The sequence below is a fragment of the Globicephala melas genome, chromosome 19 (genome assembly GCF_963455315.2).
Source record: "Globicephala melas chromosome 19, mGloMel1.2, whole genome shotgun sequence".
In the NCBI taxonomy this organism is placed as follows: Eukaryota; Metazoa; Chordata; class Mammalia; order Artiodactyla; family Delphinidae; genus Globicephala; species Globicephala melas.
Genome location: NC_083332.1, coordinates 27890363 through 27896362, shown reverse-complemented (window position 1 = coordinate 27896362; position 6000 = coordinate 27890363).

The window sequence follows — 6000 nt, the reverse complement described above, 5'->3', positions numbered from 1 at the left end:
AGCAGACTCTGATATGTAGTTTAGCATGCTAGATGTTTATGAAGGAAGGCCCTTGGGATTGACACTATTGGAAGGAGAAGAAGGAAGCAGAAGAGGAAAGAAGGGAGAAGTTGAGGTGCAGTGTAGCCCTGGCAATAGATTTAGCCAAGCCCACTGGGAGCTCTAGAGTTAGAATCATCTTCAGAATTGTCCTGAGTTGGGGCAAGATGATCATGCCTTTAAACCATCCAGGAAGAGGTGTGACCTTGGGCAAGGCAGCTCAGATAATCCCTGAATGGGCTGATAGCTGGAGGCCATCTGCTGACTGCATCCCCAGCAGCTAGGCAACAAGTTCTTCCTTGAGGGGGGCTTCTGGGCCAAGTCCTGCATCACAGTTTCCATTGTTTCAGGAGAATACACTCTCTGCCATCACTGAACGCTGAGGCACCATAATGGAGAGATCTCAGGACAGATAAGCCTTCCAGAGTAGAATGTGCATAGCTACAAAGTATCATGTTTGGTTTTTTGTTTTACTGAGAGTTTTTGTTTATTTGTTTGTTTTTCATTTAAGAGGTTTTCAAGAAACTTGCCATCTAAATTCAATTTCATTAAAATAAAATTTATTACCAGGAACAAGGTAAAGATGCCCACTCTTAGCACTTCTATTCAACATCATGCTGAAGATTCTAGCCAGGGAAATTAGACTAGAAAATGGGATAAAATGCATCCAACTGGAAAGGAAGTAAGACTATCTCTACTTCCAGATGACATGATCTTGTGTACAGAAAATCTTAAGAAATCCACTAGGGCTTCCCTGGTGGCGCAGTGGTTGAGAGTCTGCCTGCCGATGCAGGGAACATGGGTTCGTGCCCCGGTCTGGGAAGATCCCACATGCCGTGGAGCGGCTAGGCTCGTGAGCCATGGTCGCTGAGCCTGCGCATCTGGAAGAGGCCACAGCAGTGAGAGGCCTACATACCACAAAAAAAAAAAAAAAAAAGACATCCGCTAAAAAGCTATTAGAATTGATGAGTTCAGCAAGATTGCAGGATACAAGGTCAATATATAAAGTCAATTGTATTTCTCTACCCTTGCAATGAACAATCTGAAAATGAAATTAAGAAAACAATTTCACTTACAATAGCATTAAAAAGTAAAATACCTCTCAATAAATTTAATCGAAGTGTAAAAAATTATACTCTGAAAAGTATAAAACATTGTTGAAAGAAATTTTAAAAGACCTTAATAAACATAAAAACATCCTATGCTCATGAACCTGAAGACTTAATATTAAGATATCAATACTACCTAAAGCAATCTATAGATCCAATACAATCCCTAACAAAATTCCAAGGGCCTTTTTTGTAGAAAAGGAAAGCTGATCCTCAAATTCATATGAAATTACAAGGGACCAATATAATCTTGAAAAAATAAGCCAAAATAATCCTGAAAAAGAAGAACAAAGTTGAAGGACTCACACTTCCTGATTTCAACACTTACTACAAAACTACAGTACTTAAAACAGTGTAGCACTAACATAAGAATCGACATATAGAACAATGGAAAAGAATTGAGAGTCCAGATATAAGCTCATACATCTATGGCCATTTGATTTTTGACAGCGGAGCCAAGACCATTCAATGAGGAAACAATAGTCTCTCCAACAGATGGTACTGGAACAACCAGTTATTCACATGCAAAAGAATGAGGTTACACCCCTACATCACCACATCCAAAAATTAACTCAAAATGAATCAAGGCCTAAGTGTAAGAGCTAAAACTATAAAACTCTTAAAAGAAAGCATAGGTGTAAAAATTAGTGACCTTGGATTAGGCCATTGCACAAGCAACAAAAGAAAAACTAGATTAAATGGGCTTCTTCAAAATTAAAAGCTTTTGTGCTTCAAAAGGACACAATGAAGAAAGTGGAAAGAACCCAAAGAATGAGAAAAAATGTACAAAAATCATATATCTGATAAGGAACTTGTATCTAGACTATATAAAGTATGGTTACAACTTAATAATAAAAAAATGAAGAACTGAATTCAAAATGGACAAAGAATCTGAATAGACATCTTTCCAAAGAAAATGTGTAAATGGCCAATAAGCACATGAAAAGCTGCTTAACATCATTAGCCATCAGAGAAATCCAAGTCAGAGCTAATGTGAGATCCTACTTCACACCCACAAGAATGGCTATAATAAAAAAGACAGAAAATAACAAGTGTTGGTGAAGATGCAGAGAAACCGGAACCTCATACACCACTGGTAGGAATGTAAAATGGTGCAGGCACTTTGGAAAGTAGTTTTGCAATTCCTCAAAAGTTTAAACAGAGTTACCATATGATCCAGCAATTCCACTCCTTGATATATACCCAAGAGAAGTGGAAACATACGTCCACACAAAAAAACTTGTACACAAGTGTTCATAGTGTAAGGCCACCTGGCCCGAAGCAGGGGAACACAATCAGATTCACTGGTTGCATCAGACCGAAATTCTCCGGACCACCCAGTTCCAGAAACTTCCCTGGAGACATTCCGGACCACCCAGTTCCAGGAACTGACCTGGGGACTTTGAACCCAGCCCAGCCTTCCCGCCTTTCGAGGGGCGGGACCAACAGTCCCCCAGGATACCCGAAAAGACCACCAAATAAGGAATACCCTGCGCCCTCCCAGATTCACCACACCCCTTTCCCTTCTTCCCCTATAAAATCTTGCCCAACCCTCGCCCCCGGGTGCGACTTCTCTGGCCCCTTTCTCTCGGACCAGTGAACCTCGCCCAGGAGCGCTCCCTAATAAAGCTCACTTGAAGCTTTCCTCTGTTTCGCGGTGCCGTTTGTTAAGATCCGACCTTACATTTGGTGCCGAAACCCGGGAGGGGTACCAAGCCCCGCGGGTTACCGCGCGGGCCGCTCCTCCCCTCCCCCAGGAGACAACCAGGGAACCTCTACTCATCCACCCGATCCGGCAGAAAACGGGGTAAGTCCCCCTCGTTCCCTCCGACCCTCAGAGTCCCTGCCCACCGGACTCCCTGTTCTTAATCGCGGCCACGTCAGGGATCCCTCCGTCCTCTCTCCGGGCCTCGGGCAACTGTGGAGACGTCCCAATTGCCTGACCGCTCTCCGACCCGCCGGGCCTCGGGTGATTGTAGAGACGTCCCAATCGCCGGACCGCCCTCCGACCTGCCGTGAATTGGAGACTGAGACCAGGGACGCCTCTCTCCCTCTCCATTCACTCAGGGACAGACTGGGGTCATGGGAACCTCACAATCGAAACCAGATCCTAAGACGCCCCGGGGGTGTCTCCTAGCCAATTTTACAGCCCTCGGTTTCTCCCAAGATCTCCGTCGCCGAGGGCTTATTTTCTATTCCACTGTGGCCTGGCCACGATATCCTCTAGACAATCAATCCTGAAGGGACTTTCGATTTTAACATCCTCCGTGATCTAGATAATTACTGCCGCAGGACGGGCAAATGGTCTCAGGTCCCCTATGTCCAGGTTTTTTGGTATTTGCGCTCCCGCCCCTCCCTTTGCATCAATTGTTCTACCTCTCAAATCCTCCTTGCCAAACAAACATCTCCTCCATCCAAAACCTCAATACCCTTGGATTCCTCCCCACTAACCAACCCTCCCGAATCTCTTACCACTCCCCCCTTCAGAACTCCTCTCCAACCTCCACCCTACCCTGAAGCGGTCCCTCCTCCTCCTGAACCCGCTCTGGCCCCTCCAACCAACGGTTTCTCCTCCCACGCCCCTTGCTTACATGCTCTCACGACTCCCAAGATCCAAATCTCCTCCGCCCTCTGAGGGAGGTAGCAGGAGTGGAAGGATTAGTTAGAGTTCATGTTCCCTTTTCCCTCCAAGATCTCTCTCAAATAGAAAAGCGATTAGGCTCCTTTTCTGCTGACTCTTCCCGCTACATCAAAGAATTTCGCTCTCTCTCTCAAGCTTACGATCTAACCTGGCACGATATCTTTGTGATCCTATCTTCTACTCTTACCCCTGACGAGAGGGAAAGAATTCAAACTGCTGCCCGAAACCATGCAGATCAGGCTCACCTTACCGACAACTCCATGCCTGTTGGAGCGACTGCCGTACCTGGCACCGATCCAGGCTGGACTTACCAGGATGGCCAAGATGGCCGCCGTAAACGCGACCTCATGATCCAATGCCTCCTGGCTGGCATGCAGGCCGCCACTCATAAGGTAGTCAATTTTGAAAAACTAAAAAAGATAACCCAAGAACCTAACGAAAATCCAGCTATCTTTCTCAATCGCCTTACAGAGGCCTTAACTCTCTACTCCCGGCTGGACCCCGACACCCCGGCAGGGGCAGCGGTCCTAGCCACCCATTTTATCACCCAATCAGCCCCGGACATCCGAAAGAAATTAAAACGGGCAGAAGACGGCCCTCAGACCCCTATTCGAGATCTGGTAAAGATGGCCTTTAAAGTCTATAATGGCCGTGAGGATTTGGCAGAATCCAGCCGACAGGCTCGGATGCACCAGAAGGTGGCCCTCCAAACCCAAGCTCTTGTAGCCGCCCTAAGGCCGGCCATCTCCCATGGATCACAGCAACCACGGGGTCCGCAAAAGGCAACCCCGCCGGGGGCCTGCTTCAAATGCGGAAAAGAAGGCCACTGGGCTCGCCAATGTCCCAATCCCCGACCTCCTCCTAAGCCCTGTGCCAGCGCGGGCTAACGGGCCACTGGAAGAGTGACTGCCCTACGACTGGCCCTCCCTCAGCGTCTCCACGCGGGGGGCAGGCCGACACAATGGCATTACCACCCGAACTGCTGGGATTGGCTGACGACTGACGGTGCCCAGACTCGAAGACCCCCATCGCCTTCGCCGAGCCCAGGGTAACACTACAGGTAGCGGGTAAGTCCATCTCATTTCTGGTGGACACGGGGGCCACCTATTCGGTCCTGCCTGCCTATTCCGGGCCAGTTTCTCCTTCCCAGATCTCAGTCATGGGTATTGATGGCAAGCCATCCTTCCCACTCCAGACCGGTCCACTCCCATGTCATATCGAAGGACTCCCTTTTACTCATTCCTTCTTAGTCATACCATCCTGCCCAGTTCCCTTGCTAGGCCGAGATGTCCTTTTCCACTTAGGGGCCTCCCTCCAGCTGGTTAGACTTGACCCTAAGGTCCCTTCCTCCCAACTCCTGCTTCCTCTTCTTGACCTGTCTCTAGAACCCTCCCCCTCCTATCCCCCACTTCCAATCACACTGAACCCAATCAATCCCCAAGTCTGGGATATTTCTAAGCCCATAATAGCAACACACCATTTCCCAGTTCTCATCCGCCTAAAGGACCCCTCCAAATTTCCATCAAGGCCCCAATTTCCCATCTCTGAGACTCACCTTAGGGGCCTACAACCTATTATCACCAGACTCCTAAACCAGGGACTCCTTATCCCCACTGACTCTCCCTGCAACACCCCCATCCTGCCTGTCCGCAAGGCCTCTGGGGATTATCGCCTGGTCCAGGACCTCCGAATAATCAGTGAGGCCATAATTCCTCTCCACCCAGTAGTACCAAACCCATACACCTTCTGTCCCATATCCCCCCATCCACAACCCACTTTACGGTTCTGGATCTCAAAGATGCCTTTTTCACTATCCCCCTACATCCCGACTCCTATTTCCTCTTCACCTTTACCTGGATGGAGCCGGATACTCATACTTCCAGTCAGCTCACCTAGACAGTTCTTCCCCAGGGCTTCCGCGACAGTCCTCACCTCTTCGGTCAGGCGCTGGCACGGGACCTCACTTCCTGCTCCCTTACCCCCAGCACACTCCTTCAATATGTAGATGACCTCCTCCTTTGTAGCCCGTCTCTCAGCCTCTCAAGACAACATACTGCAGATCTCCTCAATTACCTTGGCTCTCGCGGTTACTGGGTCTCCCCAGCCAAGGCTCAGTTATCTGTATCTTCTGTAACCTACCTGGGGGTCCACCTTACCCCTACCACAAAAGGTCTAACAGCCGACCGCACCCGGATTATCCGTGAACTCCAG